Raw genomic sequence first — 19352 nt, 5'->3', positions numbered from 1 at the left:
AACACTGTTAGCATCTAAAGACACTTATTTTCTAACGTGTCAGAAGTGAAATTCTGTCCCGTATTTGCTTGACGTTCATGTACATCACAGTGTGGGGTTGCCATTGTCATTCTGTGCTACATAATACACCATACATTTTCAATGGAGGACAGTTCTGGACTGCATGTTTGCCATTCTGCATTCTGCATTCACTCTTTCACTGTAAAGCCGTGCAATTGTTACTCGTGCAGAATATGGTTGCCACATATTGCTCCAAAACCTGTATGCCCCTCTCAGCAACAATGGTGCCTTCACAGACATCCAAGTTAACAAAAAGCCCCATACCATAATGCTAGCTTTTGAAGTCTGCCTTGGTAAAAATCTTGATGGTCCTCCAGTCCAAATGCAGACAGTTGAATTAAAAGATTCTTTGCAGTTGCACATTCAGCAGCATGGTTCATAAACTATTTGCACAGTCTTTCCCAAAGTGGAAAACCTCTGACCATCATTGAATGTGAATGACTGAGTCTTTCAGGAGTGCTTTTTTTATACCCAATCCTGACATCATCACCTTTACCTTCTTACCTGTGGAATATTCCGGGTGTTTCTGAGCATTCCTCAACTTCGCCAATCCTTTCCTTTCCTGCCTGCCCCTATTTTTTGTAACACATTGCTATCTATCTATCAATCTCTCTCTCTCTCTCTCTCTCTCTCTCTCTCTCTCTCTCTCTCTCTATATATATATATATATATATATATATATATATACACACACACAAAGTATATTGCAACTTAACAACTCCAAATCTCTCTATTCCCCTTCTATCAATAGCCTCGGCCCCTAAGCAGCAAATATTAAGCTCACTGCCAGAAATGTAGTTGTCCTGTGTGATAATAATCTCTCATTATCACTATGTGAAAACAGTTGTAAAATCTTGTTTGCATCAATTGTGTATCATCTCCACAATAAAAATGATACAGATCCAACAGGACCCCGAAAAACTCATTCACACCATCATCTTTTCCGCACTGGGCCACTGTAATTCACTCCTCTCAGGTTTAAAGCATAAATCCCTCTCTAGCCTCTAACTTGTCCATAACACAGCAGCCAGGCTTTGCACTGGTTTGAACAGACAACACATCACCCCAGTAACATCTTTACAATCTTCCTGCTAGTTTTAGAATTGATGTGAAATTTTGCGTATTACTTTTAAAGAACATATGGGTCCGGCTCAAAGCCACATAACAGAATTATTGATCCCCTGCCAGCCCGCAGCCTCAGATCCTCAGGTGGGGGCCTCCTGTTCCTTCCAAAGTCAAGACTTAAAACTAAAGGTAAAAAAGCGTTGTCCATCAGGGCTCCTCGACTTTGGCATGACCTGTCTGAGGAGATAATCTGATAATATGTTTTCTTATTATTATTTGTTTCGAATTTTCCCTCTGTATATTTAGCGTATCTCAATTCCTCGTAATCTTTTACTTACTTTTATTCCCTTTTATCCTCAATCTATCTTATTGCCCTTTTGGACATTTTAATTTTTAACTAACATTTTTGGAACTGGGGTTTGTAAAAGTTCATCCTCAACACAAACTGATCGTTACCAATCAAGATACTTTCTTTAAGATGTTTGCTTTCCATTTTTCAACTGAAGGAAACAAAAGGAGTGTGGGAAAGGAGATACCAACTTATTATCCCAGGTACTAGAGTGCTAGAATCACTCATGCATTTCTATTTTCAAACTGAGTCTCTGTCTTTTCTTTGAGAGCAGCACCATCTAGTGGTCTGATTTTGTAATACATTTTTTTACATGTTCCCCATCTTCACCTCAGCGACAGTGAAGGCTTATTTATTGTACTGGGTTTGTTAAAGAAAAAACTGCATATTTTTTATTTCCATACAGTGAAGATATCAGAATGTAAACATAAAGAATGAGAAGGTGCTTAATTCAACAAAATGATCTTTTAGTGTTAAGAGCCTTTGCTCTAACTGCAGCCTTAGGACCCACTACTACCATTGTGAGAGAGTGCAACCCAAATGTGCAAAATTTTCCACCACACAAATGTTTTTAGTGAAAATGCTGAAGTTTGGACCTCAAAGCTTTGACTGATCAAAGAAACAGGACAAAAAACAAACATGTTTGAAAAGCACACCCTATGAGGACTTGCATGCATATATTTGCCATCCATCCATCTTCTTCCACTTATCCAACGTCAGGTCGCGGGGGCAGCTGCTTGAGCAGAGAAGCCCAGGCTTTCCTCTCCCTGGGCAGTTCGTCCAGCTCTTCTCCAGTCCACAGAACTCACGTAGACTGGTTGGGCAAACTCAGATGCACCCTCCAAGACCCTACAGAGAATGTAGAGCTGGTCCGCTGTTCCACGACCAGGATGAAAACCACATTTCTCCTCCTGAATCCGAGGTTCAACTATTCGACAGACCCTCCTCTCAAGGACCCCAGAATAGACCTCACCAGGGAGGCTGAGAAGTGTGATCCCCCTATCGTTGGAACACACCCTCCAGCCCCCCTTCTTAAAGAGGGGAACCATATATTGGTATTTGATGCATATCCCATGATAGCATCTAGATTTTGGCTGATTACTGGAAATTTAAAAGAATAAACACATCATCATGAGGAAACCCAAGATAACAAATATGTCAAGATCTTAAAAAATTGGTGTGTCTTGTCCCTTGCTGAACTTATCTTATATCTTTGTGTTTAGTGTTTTATGACAGATGTCTCACACCGCTGTCTTTCGGTCAAATGTGTTACTCAGGGATTTTTGCAATAGAGGCTAAGACAGAAGCAACTGCTTCCTCGGTGTTCTCATCTGACATTTACCCTCTTTCACAGGGATTAGAGATAACTAGAAAAGTCAGTCTTTTCCAAACTGTTTTGTTTGCCTTCGAAGGTCATGTAGAGACAGTCATTTAGTCTTTTTTCAGCTTTCTCTCTGGGTCTCTCAGTGCATCTACATATCTTAGCAAGCTTATACTTTTAAATCAGACTACTTTAGCAACTCAACTTACACTGAATAAAAAGCATCAACCATTTTACATAAAAATTAAACACAAACCATACTGTCTCATGCTCAGTTTTCATTCGTCTACCCTTACCCTGTTAATACAGCTAAACAAACACTGAAACTTGGAGGAAAGAGAGAGGGAAATTGATTACGCATTATACGGTCAAAATAGTCAACGTATCACGCAAACGACCTCCCCCTGAAAAGGAAAAAAAGTCTAAAAAGAAAAGACCACCAGGTGACCAGACTGAACATGACTCAGCTTCAGGAGAGCAGAATCCACTTGGCAGTAAAAACTGACTGACAGGAGCCTCTTACAGAAAGTACGGCTGCTCCGTGACTATAAATGTAAAAAAATTTAAAAAAAAAAAAGGTTAAGAAGTTGTATGTCTACTTTCTGATATCTTCCATGATCACCAAATGAATTTTGTAAGTAGATCAGTCTCAAGTCTGATGCCAAAAGGCAAAGTTTTGTAACCCCTGTTCTGAGTAAGGTGTATGAATATTTTTCTACTTTACTGCGGTTTGAGGTATATTTAATCTGCAGTAAATAAATGTTTTCTGTGATCAAATTTTGTCACACTGGTTCTCTTCAGGCTCTTTATTCACTCACGGTATGCCTCAGGATGTAAAAAGAACTTCTGTTTTATTTATCACTGCTGTTTGTTAAAGACTTCCTAAATGTATCCTATTGTAATATTTTTATAGTGATGTTATTCCTTTGATGGAGTCTGATACCTTTTTTAAACTCAGTTCTGATAGGTTCTGTTGAATCAGGTGTTATTTTTTCTCTACTCAGTCAGGTGTTTAGCTGTACATCATTCAGCGGTTCCTTTCAATCCTGCTCAGTTCTGTGATTTTCAAAAAGCCAGTAGTTAGGGGTTTTTTCATATAGTTCTTTTTTCAGGTCAGTTTATCCATTTTAACCTAGTTTATGCCTTTTAGAGCTCTTGTGAGGTGTGAAACTGGTACTTAAATATTACCTAATAAAGCAAATTAAACCATCAGTGATAAGACTGACTACTGCTAGAAAAACATTTTCTTCAGTACTGCACAGAAGGTCTTTACTTGAGTACTGATTTTAATGTAATGCTTTTACTCCAGCTGTATTTTACCTTTATTTCTCATTCTAATCTAGTCATATTTTCACCATTTCAATACAGATATTGTGCAATTTGGGCAATGTGCAGTATTTGTTATTGGTAGTTTTTCATTGGTAAGTGCTTCTCTTATAGGGATGCACCACTGCAACAGTTAAGCATCCGGATCAGCCAATATCAGGCCTGTTTGCAAACATTGGCCATGGGCAAAAATAATACAGCATGAACAGATACAAGTAGCCAATGCTGCTCAGCAGCCATTGCTTTTCTTATTATGCACTATATGGACAAAAGAGTTTATAAGGCAGACCATCATACCAACAGGGGCTGTAATGATATATTCAGATACAAGCTCTTTAATATGGGGTTGGTCCCCTGTTGCAAATATAACATCCTCAACTCCCTTGGAGGCTTTACAAAAGATTCTGGAGTGTTTTTGTGGGAATTTGTGCCCATTTATTCTGTAGAGCAATTATGAGGTCAGGCACTGAGGTTAGATGAGAAGGCCTGGCTTACAATCGCCATTTTACTTCATCCCAAAGGTGCTTGATGGAGTTGAGGTCAGGGCTCTCAAGTTCTTCCACACCAAACTCCTCAAATCATATCTTCATTGTCCTTGCTTGTTGCCACACAGTTGGATGCATAGCATTGTCCAACATGTCTTAGTCTGCTGAAGCATAAGGCTGGCCTTCACTGGAGATAATGGACCTAGCCCAAACCCTGAAAAACAGTCCCATACCTGCCAAACAGAGAGGTGTGATATGTCACTCCATAGAACACACTTCCACAGCTCTATAGTCTATTGTCGGTGTGCTTTATGTCATTCAGCCTGTCATTGGGCTTAATGTGAGGCATGCATGCAGCTGCTCAGCCACAGAAAGCCATTGCATGAAGCTCTTGCCACACAGATTTTGTGCTAACATTAACACCAGTGGAATTTCAAAAATCTTTAGAATCAGCAGAACGTTGGCGGCTTTTGCACACCATGCACTTTAGCAGTCATTGACCCCACTTTGTGATGTGTTATTCCATTTCATGGCTGTGTTGCTGTTGTTCCTAAACACTTCCACTTTCTTATAGTATCACTTTCAGTTAACTGTGAAATATCCAGGCAAAAAAAGGAAATTTTACAGCCCATCTTATTGCAAAGGTAGAATCCTATCACAGTATCACGCTTGAAGTCCCTGAGCTCTTCAAAATGAACCATGCGGTTTCACAAATGTTTGTAATGGAGACTGAATGGTTAGTTGCTTGATTTTCACACATGTGGCAACTGGTCTGATTGAAACACCTGAATCCAACAATTAACAAGTGTGGCCAAATGCTTTTGTCCATAAAGGCTATATTTTAGTTTAAGTTGGGTGCTTACATTGCTGCAGAGAGAAGGGAACTTTGCAACTACTGAAACAGCTGTTTGAAAAAGGTGTTTTCTCACTGTGAAGCCTGGCTGATATTTTCCCTTCTCAAAAGGTTATTTATAGTTGTTTGTATTATTGTTAATACTATTATGGAGCTGAATAACTTCTGAATATATATCTCTATCTGCCTTATAACTGAACATAAAATAGCAGAGTGTACATGTATTTGTTCTTGTTAGCACACATGCATTGGTAAAATGCATCACTTGAAGATTTCTTATTAAAAAGTAATTTGAATGCTTGATTATTTTACAGTTGTAGCAAATAATTTAACTGAGCAACTTTTCTTACAGGGAGTTTCTCTACTCTGACTCAAGTACTGAAGTCATGAACTCTGCTCACACAAGTCAGGCTAATTAATAAACAGAACAGTGCTGAAACAGCCCGTTTGAAAATAATAATGATAAAATCTTCAAAAAAAAAAAAAAAAAAAATTAATGATAATGTGATAATGTGTTGATTTCTCAAGATCTTAAGAAAACAACTTCAGCTTAGCTCAAGTTTATATGGACATATCCTCCTGGGTTTTCTGTAATGACATGCTTTTTAAGTATATTTGTTTTATCCTGACTGTCAGTCGCTTTTTTTTCCAACTAAGGTCCAAACTGTCACATTTTAATGGATAATTTTAAAAAAATCAGAAATTTGGGGTCACAATTTATCATTTAGTCTGTGTTGGTCCTGAAGCCAGGGGCAGTTTGAGTAATCGGGAGGTCCCAAGTACAAACTAAGATGGGACCTTTATAACCTTGCAAAGCAGATGGATGCGCCTGTTTCCTTGTTTCTCACTGGTGAATCCAATGTGTGAAACTAATCCATCTGGCATGTCAGGTTAGGACCCTTGCCCATTTTGCTAACACGTCTCAGGGCCTGGTGTAACTTTTGCAAAAAAAAAAATGTATGCATATTATTATGCATTATCCGTTCTTCTGCCACAAATCATGTATTTTTATTTGAGGCATACCGTTTTACCATTCAGTTATCCATCAGTTAATTGTTTCACTTTGTCAATCTACCTAATTATAATTTGTTTAATATAAGGGCATTTTTAGGCATTTTGATGGGCTTTAGACCTACCTGTGAGGGCTAAGGTCCTGTACAGAGACTTTTTTCATCAGATCAGTTTCAATGTAATTTTGTTCACTTTTGGCCGATCACCTACTTTGAAAATACACCCTGTAGTCATGGAAAGTAATTGTAAAAATGCCCCTCATATTTGACGACTATACTGACTCGATGTGTTCCAAATCTCATACTTCTGTGTGTACACTTTGCTTTAATACGCTGGACAGCACTAATCTTGACAGGGTAGTGTTGTCCCACATCATTTAATTCAATTTTATTTAAATGGCACATTTCATACAAATTTGAAACTCATTGTGCTTTACAGAAGATTGAAAACAGACACAAAAAAACAAACAAACAGAAACAAAGACACACAATGAGTCAAGAAAATAATAACACCAGGCATAATGATTAATGAGCTTGGGCACACCTTGCACCAATCTGTACAGCATTTCGCAAATACTAATGTTGGGGTCTCCTACAGAGGAGTACACTTAAACTAATGCACAATTTTGCACACAAAGATAAACCAACTGACAAAGACTTGAGAGAAATTCAGTGTTTTAAGGCCTCTCTTGAAAGAACTAAGTGTTCAACAGACCTCAGGTCAGCAGGCAGTTTCTTGCCGAGGATAGCACCATAGTGACTTAACACACCTTTGCCAGATTTAGTTTTAATTTTCAGGAGGCCCATGACTGATGATCCGAGGGGTCTGCTTGGATAGTAGTTAGTGAGGTCAGAAAGATATCGAGGGGCCTTATCATTCAGAGCTTTCTATATAGAAGACTGAAATTGAATCTGTTCTGAACCAGAAGTCAATGAAGATTTTTCAGGTGTAATATGTTCTGTTAAACACTTACTGGGAGTGATAACAGATTAACTGCCACTTTTCTTCTTCTACTTCTGTTTTAATGGCAAAAAGCAAACATATGTCAGTTGATTATTAGATGTTCAGGGTGGGAAGTGTTGATTATCCCACACTTAATTAATGCTATGCTAAAAATAATAAGAAGCATAAAAGTATGCCATTTGTAATACATCTTATATCTAGAGGCCCCTTGGAACCTGAGGACCCCAGGCAATTGCCTTTCTTTGCCTGATGCGTAAACAGCAGATGCCTGAGGCTAGACAAGTTGAGCACCACCGCTATAAACAAATCAGAATTTTTTTTAACTCTACTTACAGTGCATTCACATTACAGGCCAAAGTAACCTGAAACAAAAGTTTTGATGTTTTTTCATGACAGTTTAAACATCATTTCAAGTCACATTGAAATCTTCTGATCCTTTTTGATCAGATTCAACTTTTGGGGGTGAATCCATTCAACTGAATGGAAGAATCTGATACAGCCCATGCTTTTAAAAGTGACGTGGGCAGCCAAAAAAAAAAGGGGGGTAAAATACAGGTTTGAGCAGAAAATATGATTTCAGCATTATAAGGCTTGCAATGTGGCTACAGGCTTTAGAACAAGGTAAAGAACAAGATGTCCCTTTTTGTGCAGAGGCCACTAAAATCATCACAACCCCATATAGTCCAGACAAGCTTTGATATAAATGTATTTAATGTGTATCTGCAGTTCAGTCAAACTTCCCAGATCACTCACATCTGTTCGTTTTTATATATCTGGTCTCACTGACAGTCCCAATAAAGCCTGTCAGTATCACAGGTTTATGAAGATGGAGATAGAACTACTGTTTCCTCCGAACAGCCACCCTTAAAGACTGTAACACCGCCTCTGTGTGTGTGGATGTTCCCTCTTTTGGCCAGTGGGTGACGATATTTTACCGGTTGAACTTTGAGAACCCCCCAACTGTTCTCACCCCAAGATGAAGAAGGATGCTGTCATGCTGAGTGCCCCTCACACACACTAGTCTGAGCATTCCGGCAACGATTACTCCCTCTTTATTCTTAAGTCCATCATTTATGACAGCTTTATATCAGACGTGCTACGTTGCGTTATAGATACCTAAGAGAAGATATACAGGTGGCACTGCAGCTGTGTGCTACTCTGTGTAGAGGCGACACTTGGCCAACTAACGCTGGCTAATTGCTCCTGCTGCTGCTATTGTTTGTTGTTGCAGTCTCTCATCAAACAAATCACTGATGTTGTAGATCAAGACATTCAAGGTAAGTACAACGAGCTTCATTCTGTCGTTTCCTTTACCTTTGACGTTCTTTTAAAACTAGAAAGAAATGACAAAATACGAAGGAACAGTTTGTTAACGTTAGTCTGTTAACGTTCACCCTTGCTTGCTAGCTATTTGGCTAATTTGCCTATTAGCATCAGCTAGCTAGTTAGCTGATAGACTTGTTTGCCCCTTGCTGTTGCTGGTAACCATGGACTAACGTAAGCGGCTAGCGCCAGTGACTAGCACTGATTGGGAATACCAGCTAGGAGGAAGTGTAATGCCTGGATACTAACTGCTCGTTGACACCGGTTAACACTAAATGCATGCACATCACACAACGTTGCTTCATTTTATGAAACGCTTTGTGTTTGTGACATGCACGTAACCTTGCAGCACCTCTTAGCAAGTGCTTTCCCATTCTGAATTAGCCAGTGTAGTAGCTTTGTTCCAGGGAGTAGCCGGAGCCCATTCAGCTATTGTCATTAGCTCATGGAGACGTTAGCTGGCGAAGCTAACTTGCTGTCTTTGTCTGCTTGACTTTTGCTGAATTATTGTTACGTAGCTCGCAGTTTGAGTGTATTTACAAGTTTGCTGTGGGTTGTTTTTCAACAAAGGTTACATTTGATAACGGCACACTCGTGTTGGCTTTTAGAACAAAGCTTCAAGGCTTGTAAGATACCCACTGAGGAATAGTGTCAAGAACAGTCACTTGCATGGACGATAATACCTTTCAACTCTGGAAGGTTGTATTTTCAAACCACCTGAATGAATGGCAGTGGTAGCGTTAGGTACAAAAACAGAGAAACATGCTTGGTCTTATCTTTCTTAAGTAATGTAATAATGCATGACTTTAGACAAAGTTAATAAATTGTAAGTTTAAAATGGGAAAGAAACACATCACTGACATGCACATGTGGAAATCACGTATTGTATAAGTGCAAAGCAAGATTTCAAGGATAGTTCCTGTTAATTATAATCTCTATATATGACAAAGGTAGAGAAATTTAGTTTCTGTTGAGTGCCTGTGACTCACTCCTGACTGATTCTTTCTAGTGTCTCACAGGCAGCACAGTACTGAACAATTGTGGACCTCATATCTAATGAAAAGCACTACGCTCAATGATCAAAGCTGTGAGAGACACTTGTTTTGCTCCATACATGCCAAGCTATTTTCTGCCCACTGAAAGAACATAATTTAATGTTGACAACAAAGCATTTCCTTGTCATAGTGCCACAACATTGCGCAGTGTGTATAAGGAAATCTTTAATAAACTATCTGATATCCTGCCAGCATTGCACTGTTGAACACAGATATGCTCACCACCACTTTATTTTTAATTACTGTAAACAAGCCAACATGGAAAAGCTTTGGTACTTAGAAGTTGCCAGCCCTCTAACTATCCTCCTGTTAAGACATGACTCTGCATGGGGAAGTCACTGATAGGAAAAAACAAAGTTCATAAACACATTATCACATCTGTCTGTAATGTCTGTTACACACTATGGTTTTGTAACAAAGGGTTAGGTAGGCTGACACAGGTGCCATATGGTGAGGAAAAACAGCTGCATTTTGGAAAATAGCAAATTGATTGAACAACCGATTGAATATAGGCTGGTGTATCAAATCAGATTTTCTGGACATCCTGCAATGCATTATAGACCCTTTTACACTTTTTTTAGCTGCATGTGTTTGCAAATGCCACATGTAATATTTAAGTGGCTTTTCTGCTGCCAGAGGTTGTGACTTGGATTTCCTTCAAAGTACCACTTAGACTGTAAACACGCCATCTCTGGCTGTAGAGGTCTGCCATTACAGGCTATACGTTAATTACTACTTCAGCATGACTCTGACTGAAAATCGCCTCAATGCCTGCTTTTTGGTTTCTGCAGAAGAAGATTTTTAGTTGAGAACTGCATAAAACTATGTGATATTTATTCATCATGTTACTCATTTTCTTTGTGTGAATGTAGAACATCTGTTCAAATCCACATTATTTGGTTGGTGCAGGGGTCGCAGGAGGTCAAAGTGTTTCAATTTGAATGGGATCTGAAGAGCAGCAGTGGGTAAAATTACTTTGAGTCCCGTATCCAATGACACACCCCGTCCATCCAATGTTAACCTAGCTGGGTGGCTGCAGCAGCAGTCGCACAGCAGAGTAATGATAAGAGAAGTGTAATAACCCTGCTATTTTCCTTTTAACGACTTATGCGTGTTTGAGTAATGGCAGCTCCCTCTGAGATATGTGTAGTGAACGGAAGGCCAGGCGCAGTTAGGAAAAATCCTTTTTTCTCTGCAACCCTGACAACGCTTTGTTGGAAGATTGGTCAATACACATGCTCAGGAATTCAGTGTTTGCATGCTGAGCTCGATCGGCATCTCGCTGTTTCTCACCTCCATGCCGTCACTACATCTTTTCTCCACCATGAATTGTCTTGAAAGCTGATTCCCCATTATAATGCCTGGCTCTTGTCTCACAGACGTTTGCTATTGTGGCATTGTGTTGCAGTATGAGATGGTGCTGTAACCTGTCATTACAGTGGCGAGTGTGTGTTTTAAAAGAGGCATTTTACTCTCAGAAAGGCTATTGTGTTTCCAGTAAGGTTGATTAGGCTGATTTATTGCTTTGTGCAAGACTTTATTCCCTGAGATTTTAAATGCTTTAAGGTAAGCAGCTGTGACATTTTTGCACAGACATCAGGCTTGTAATGTCATACAGAGATTGTTGCCCTATGCTTAATGGCTTTGCTCAGTAGCTGCAAAGAAGATGCAGTGAACAAATGGATAAACTGATGTGGTTGTTTCCTTTGCATTGTGATAGCAACTTCACTACAAGATATCTGGCTGTTACATAGAAAATTAATGCTCTGAACAAAGGAGCAATGTTCACTCAAAGACCTCTTGATGGGCCATTCAAGTGCTGTATATTCATTAAAAATAACAATCTGTCAGCACTTACTGACAGCACGCACAACAAGCCAAGCTCTCTTTATTGTTCTCCGAAGATGTTTTTCAGTTCCTGTGCCAAGAGCTGGGTAATTGGCTGTAGCAAAGCCTTGCATGTGTTGTTTTAAGATATTGGACTGACACGCACAGGGCACACACACTGGCAGAAATGAGGCAAGCACACTCCCCCCTTCCTTCACCTCCTCCTCCTCCTCCTCCTCTTCTTCCTCCTCCTGGCTTATCCCAGCAAGTCAGAGGAGGCAAGATGCTGGATGTGTTTTTGTGTTCTTTGACAGCTTCCCTTCACCTCTCATAAGAGGAGATCCAAGCATGCTGCATCATATCTCATCTTTGTTTGATTCAGGACTGGCTGTGCTGCTTCACAATTGTGCCAAGGAGATAGCATCGGCAAACGCTACCCCGTGTTAACAATTGTGAGCTGTCGTGCTACATACTGCTGCTGGTATTTGATGTACAAGATGTGATTGCATCTGCTTTTTTTCTGTCAGCATAGCCATGATGGATTCTGTCCCACTTTGTCCTGCAAATGCTGCCTGTGCCTTATTGGGCTGTCTTTGCATGGATGCACATCTTTACTAATTAGTAGTGTGTTATTTATTTTGTGTTATTTTTGAATACAAAGAAAGCTGAGCGATAGGCTATCTCTCTATGGTTGCCTTTTTAATTTCAATGTGTGGCTTAGGGGACATGAGAATGCAAAGTGTTGCAACTTGGCACACTTCAGTGTCTTCGGTAATTTATGCACATGAGGGCTTGGACAATGGTCTCGCAGTGTGTGGAAACTGGAAATAGAGGCTTGGTTTAACGTTTGTATGAGTTGTAGAGCAACCACAAGCAAAGTGCATTTAATATATGAAGCATTTTATGATGATAGTGACTGTGCAGCTTATTTTTCCTAATGCAGAACACTAATTTGCAGTTAAAACACACTATAGCAGGCAGACTGTGATGCCTTTTTTCTTTATTCAGTCTAATGATAGCACTTAGTCAATTAAATGGTAACAAAAGGCATGAACTCAGTGTGCTCAAAAATAACAGACAGCCATTTGCCATCACAGTAAAAGAGGAAAATGAAATGGTGTAGGATCAGCTGGCTGGCCTCTGAGGAGAAAAGGAGAGAAAAGGGGGAGAGAGATGAGGAAGGGGAGGAGTGCTTTGCTGCTGTGTGTGTGTGTGTGTGTCAGTGCTGATTAGGTAAGAGATTGCCTCATGTAATGACACGGCATGGCGCTAGTGGTGCAGAAACAAACAATGCATACCAGTGTTTTACTGCGCACACCCCCTGCAGCTGCCTGCCTGAAGATGTTTATATAGACATATATGCTCTCTAGAATATTTCAACATCTCCACATAGCTAGTACAACACACATTTACTCCATCCGGAAGCCAACAACCCTTTTTCCTTTGTAGCACAAATAGAGGATGGAGTTGATTAAAGGAAAGGAGCAGAATAGAATTAGAAAAAAAAAACTAAAGCTACACAACCTGCCAAACCATTTTTAATGTTTCCTGAACTGTAAGTGTAGAATTTCCAGTTCTTATCATTCAGTTAAGGTTTCCTGGACTTACAGTATGCAGCAATGTCAGCTGAGTGTAAAGATCTTCTGTGTTTTTATCAGAGCCACCTTGATTAGCGAGTCTAAGGAGTACAGTCGATGTAATTGACTGTTTTATAGAAAGATGTGCCAATAACCGCTGTCCACTCTCCACACAAGCATGTCTTTATCTTTACTTTAAGTAGCTTTGGATTCTTGTAATGATGTTATTTTCTATGCAGTGTTGGGTATGCAGGGCATTGATTTTCTACACTGTGGATGAGACCAATCATAAATACATCTTTTAACAATGCAGTGCTTGTGCTCTGGCCTCTGTGACTGATATGGTTATTGCTCTGATGTTGTGACCGTGCACATGAGGCTCAGTTGCTTTGCAGAACTGCACAGCTCTGATCTGTGACTGATGCTTTAATGGAGACAGCCCGCAAGCCAGCGGCCAGCTCAGGGTTCATGCGGCCGTAAGGAGACGACCTCAGTGACATTGTGGTGCTGTGTTGCTGCCCGCGAGGTAACTCCAGTAAACTACGTCCTTGCTCGCCCTTGCAGGTGAGGCGCACCTATTGAGCCTACTGAGCCTTCAGTTTAGGTGCAGGGGAACTTACTGCCGGATCGACTGTAGGTTTAAGGATGGACATCTTGTCTCTGTAGCGCAGTTCCAGCAGGCGGCACAGAGAAAATGAGTTCTGAGGATTGGGTTTAGATTTGCCACTGTAGCACTTCAACTCTGATACACTCTCGCTACCATCAGGGGAAGGCTGTCAGAGAGAGAGAGGGAGGGAGAGAGAGAGAGAGAGAGGGAGGGAGGGAGAGAAAACGGCGAAGCACAGCAGAGCTATCTAATAGATCAATTTGTAATAAATCTGTTGCCTCAAGCTGTTGTTGTTCGCTTCTACTCAGTAAAAGGTGTCTGCGTTTCTCAGGCAAGAAAATGCTTGTCAGGCAGGGCATACAGAGCTATCAGTGAATGAGACGCGCCTAAAGCGCAGTAAATCATTTTCTCTGTGCTCAGTTTACATAGGTCGAACACGTTGCTCTCTTATCAGTGCATTCCATTGGTCAGAAAAAAGAGGGTTATAACCAATCGATAGGGCTGAGCTCAGAAATGAGGAAGTAACGCTCCCCTCACATTAAATTTCCCCATTATCCAATATGAGCCATTAATCACGATGAAGGAGCTATTGATTAGGCGATCAGCCAAGGTTGGCCAATTTATTTGCTAGGAGTCATTCCACATTGTGAGGATCTGTAGGAGTAGCGCTGCTTTATAAGAAGCGAGCAGCAGAATTAAAATGGCCCTATTATTATGACAACAGTTTGATCTTTAAGGTAACAAAAGAGCGGGGCCTCTATAAGGACCACAGGGGAGCTCTCCTGCTCCTCCTCCACTAGCAGCCATATGGACCGTACTAATTGTGTTTTACGCCAACCATTTTCACCGATCCATTGGGGACTTGTGGAAGTGCTGTAGCTATAATGTCACCAGCAGTGGGGCTGGCTCATGAAAGAAACATTAGCGAGCGAGATGAGAAGACAGGAAGGCAATACACTGCGAGTCAACACAATTATTGATTTTATTCAAATGGAATCTGTGCTTCTCTGCTCCGAATCTGACGCTGGTTGCTTTCAAAGTATGATTTCTATTATTTCTTTTCCCAACTGGAGCTGTTCTCTGAAAGCGTTCAGTGCAGTCTCACACATGCACTCTGTCAATTGGTGCAATATAATTCCAGGCATGATGCCAGTTTGTAAAGATATAGCTTAAGGAAAAGGCTTTTCCTTGTAATCCGGTGTATCTCTGAAGATGTTTTATCCTATTAATTCACTTCTGATTCTGACCAGCAGCACATTTATCCAGCTGTAATTGCTCCTCTGCAGAGAAATCGGCTTTCATTCGCTTTGTTTTGTCACAACAGAAACGGTTGAGGTCTGAATGTTGAATGTAAATGTGACATTCACAGTATTTGCTTTTGCCCTTCAGGCCATGGATCGGTTGTAAAGCGTTTGAAGTGCTAAGTGTGACTGAGGCAAATCAGTGTGTGTTTTAACGTGTTTATAATATGCAATCATGAAAAGGGCACATCTATGAAAATGAGATCTTGTGAAGGAGGGGAGGGGCGATGGAGGAGTGAAGACGTTGAGGGGGGCTAGAGATGTGTGTGTTTCATTGTGTCCCTGCTAACAGTTTTCTTGTAATTATTGAAATTGATGTTTGCCGTGGAGCTGTAAATCTGCGAGATCTCTTGTTAATAAAGCGGCAGAGGCAGGCGAGGCGTTGGGCTGGGAAATAAAAGGCAATCAAGCCTCCAACATCCTGCACCTCGCCCCAAAATGAAGCAGCAGAAATCCTAATTAACTGAGAGGACGAGCAGCTCCTACTACAGCACTATGCTAGTCGCTGCCAGAGCTAGCTGCTAATGAAGACGCTCCTCTAGCTGCCTGCATCCTCGTTCTTTTTCTCTCTGTTTTCCTTCCAGCTTTCCCTATCTGACTCTGGCTTGCCTTAGGTGTTTTCTTCTACCTCCTCCTCCTCCTGCTCCTCCTCCACTGTGATGTGACTGTTGCCCTGATGGAGTGAGAGGAGTTTTGTTGCCTGAAGGTGTCCAGGAGTCCTGCACTGGAAAATCGGTGAGCTATGATGGCCTCTGTGATGGTTATTGCTGCTGCTTATGTAAAGTGCTGTGAGAGACAGCGATTGATCTCCTCCCATTGATTTCATAGATCCTCTTTAAGTTGACAATAAATTTGTCTTTGTGTCATCCTCAAGTGCTCCTTTTCAAATCAGGGACATGGTAAATTGCTCTTGTCATAAACTGCAGGTTTTCAAACAGCATCGTGTGATCATCAGACGAGTTAAAAGTCAGGTTAAATCTTTCTTTGCTCACTTGATTTTGTTTGTGCGTGTGTCTGTACAGCAGCACTGCCAGGCTTTGAACCTGACATTCAGCTATTTGTTGGTTTGCTCTTAAAATTTAAAGGCCTGCAGAGCATCTGTAATACAAAATAAGATGTACTAAAAGAAAGCGGTGCTATAAGCAGACTCTTTGTTGTCATGGAAGAGTGAGGGATGATTGATTGTTTGAAAGCCAGCTGCTTCTCTTCACTGTTTACCTGTAAACTTGTCTTCTCTGCTTTCTGCTTTGTCTGAGGATGGCCGCAGAGCTCTGTCCCTGTCGCCTCATTCCCCCCTCCTCCTCTTTTTTTGTTGTACCAAGCAGCCCCCTGAAGCCTCCAGGGATGAACGGACAAATAGAAAGACAGTGAGAGGTGAGGCCTCCTCCTCTCACTCTTCCATATATCTTTCTCCCTTGCGAGCACTCTACCAGACAAGTTTCCAGGCACTCAAAAGCAGCAAATCGACTCACTGTAGGATTCGCTGTCACTTAGCCGAGCTGGGGCATAGCTGCGCACCAGGAGGCCAAATCCTCCTCCTCCTCTTCCTCTCCCCATTTCACCGCCTTCTTAAATGAAGAAAATGCTATTTGGCATGGCATTCCTCAGGCCTGGTTCTCTGGATGGACTGGCTTAATACAGCCTGGGCTCTCCAGAGCTCCATTTTTTTGCCTCTTCAGATAAAAAGTGAAGTCTTACTGATGATGACTTGATTAAGAGCTTGTCAGATTTTGGAATAATTCCAACAGGAACAGTTTAATGAGCAGCGCTCCAGCTCGATTTGTTCTGGTTTAATTTTAAACAACACAACTGGCAGGCCAGAATGTGCAACACCGTCGAACGAATCTCTCATCAAGGTTGGGGTTGTTTTGTTTGTGCACACATTTCATGATTGTGATCGAGAATGAGGAGGAGAGTGCTGTCAGAGTTTCAGTCTTGTCCTTTTATTCCTGGCACAAAGCAAACGATGTGCTCGGCACGAAGCCAGCGCTCGCTGCAAACAACCAGTGTAGCAACTAGACAGAGGTGGCGTCTGGCTTGGTACCCCGCTTGTGCACACGCATTCCAAATGAATGCAGAAGTGCATAGACACATGCACTTGGTGTAATGAAAGCCAAAAAATTCTCCTGACAGCAGGAGCTTAAATTTCACTCCTCAGTGCGAGAGCTTTGTCACAGGCAGGAGATTCTCCAGCACCTCTGGCAGCCCTCAGAGACCCTTCCTCAGAGGAGCAGCAGCCCTTCCTTTCTTCTCCCTGTTTCCCTCTGTATTTAGCACTCAGACTTCTCCTCTAATCAACAACAGGCTTGTGTAAATCTCTACATGAAACTATACACAATGCTGCTTTATGTCTTTTTTTCTGACTCTTCCCCTTGAGTTTTTTTTGTCTTGCCTGTGCAGCTGCTGCTGTGAAGAGGATGACAACAGGCATAGAAAAGGAAAAGGACACGTCGTCTTTACCCCCTCCTTCTCTTTTCTTCTCCCTCTATCTCTCCTCTCTTCTCTGTAAGACACTACCTTGCTTATGTAGCTGCTTACATTACACAGGGCCATCCCACCTTGTATTTGCTGTTACAGAGCGATAAACATGATGAAAGTGGGAAAAACATGTGATGTTCTTTGGGAATTTAGCACAGGAGTTTTGGCGTGTATAGGGAATGAGGTTAGTTAGTAAAAGTAGGGTTGTTTTTGCACATTTGTTATGAAAATACAGGGTTAGGGGGTGCAGGAATCAACGGGCATGTTCTAATTGTTTGTGACACACAAAATGAGAAACAATAATGTGTGACTAGCAGGCCTGGGAGATTACAATCTGCACGGCCGCTTTAAGGAGTGTCAGAGAGATGCATTACCACGTCTTTGTCTCCCTTTCTGCCCCCCTGAGCCATAAACCACTCACAAGCATTTAGCCGGCAGTGATTTCTCCTCTGTTCACCTCCGTGCCCTATTTGTGATCTTGCAGAGCTGCTGGTGGAAAACCTCCCAGGCTCCTTGAATGAATCCCTGTATTTGTGTGCTTCTGTGCTTGCAGCCCTGCTTCTCGAACAAATCTCTGCAGCACCACCTGATTTGACTTGGTAATGGGGCATTGATGAGTCTTCAGGGAAATCGGGAAAAGGAGCACAAAACTGTACAGCAAATACCCTGCTACTGTGAAGACAGCGTCAGGTTCCTCAATAGCAATTGACAAAAGATGTGGAGTGTGAGGTAAAAACGGAGGACTGTAGAGATATAGCTGTCATCTGTTGATGCCTATGGCTGTGTGTTATTCCTGCAGGGGGAGAGAGAAGCTTAGAGGTGGAGATGGGCTTCAACACCCAGCTCTATTTGTATTTTTACTCCCCTGTGCTGAAAAAGCAGGTTCTGTCCCTGGGACAGCCGATTATTTACATCTTTAGCAGAGCTCATTGCTCACAGAATATCGAGTTCAATGTGGAGGACATAAAAGGTAGCTGAGCCAGGAGTAGTAGGGGAGATAAAAGCAGCACCGCTTAAGCACTCTGTGTTATTTGAAGCACATTTCTACTGCTGTTGATGTAGCCACTAGCCTAATAATTCATCTTGCCTAGTTTTTTATCACTCAGCGCACGCCCACGCTCATGCACACATATACACACATCTCACAAACACAAATTCCCCCCTTGCTGGCGAGGACAGGCCCCCTCTAATATAAAACAAGCGATTCAAAGATGAAATGCTCATCATTCTGCCGTCTCACCGCGGCCATCCAGCAGTCGAGTAGAGCTGCTACAAAAAGCAGGGGCTGCCTGCGCCCAGCTCTCTCACAGGGGCATCTTGTCTGTGTTATCTCTCCAGCTAGTGCTGCAATTAATATTAATGTGCTTTAAAGCACGCTCCAGCAGCCCCGCTTCCCTTTCTCTCTCTTGCTTTGTGTGTGTGTTGTGTGTGCGTGTGTGTGAGTGTGACTCAGGAGGAAGAGAGCAATAAAGCCAGCGGGGGATAAGAATCTAGGCAGGATATGACAGTCCTCATGTCAGCTGTCTTAGAGCTGGAGGGATATGTGGATAAAGACAAGGGATGAAACTGAATCCCAACCAGCTAGACAGGCAGGAGCAGCACGGTGTGCAGGTAGACTCCCAGCATCCTCGGCATTTAGGTCCAGGAGCTGCGTACAGGCTGTTTATTTAGTCATGTTGTAATAATGCTTGACCTTTTCTTTCAAGTCCACGGCCTGACCTTTAGCACCTTACTCTTTTACAAATCAGTGA

The 19352-nt window shown here is 41.6% G+C and overlaps 1 protein-coding gene across 2 annotated transcripts in view; it reads left to right on the top strand.

Annotated features, from left to right (window-relative positions):
* Window positions 1-8445: 8445 nt before the first annotated feature.
* rerea (arginine-glutamic acid dipeptide (RE) repeats a) overlaps window positions 8446-19352 on the top strand; it is a 183561-nt gene continuing 172654 nt past the window's right edge. For both annotated transcript variants that reach the window (XM_041798392.1, XM_041798391.1), the window contains exon 1: window positions 8446-8710. The gene's annotated coding sequence lies outside the window, so the exon portion shown is untranslated. The remainder of the gene's footprint in view (window positions 8711-19352) is intronic.

The sequence above is a fragment of the Cheilinus undulatus genome, linkage group 11 (genome assembly GCF_018320785.1).
Source record: "Cheilinus undulatus linkage group 11, ASM1832078v1, whole genome shotgun sequence".
Classification (NCBI taxonomy): domain Eukaryota; kingdom Metazoa; phylum Chordata; class Actinopteri; order Labriformes; family Labridae; genus Cheilinus; species Cheilinus undulatus.
Note: the sequence above shows the minus strand (reverse complement) of the source record. Positions and strands in the feature narration are given on the sequence as shown.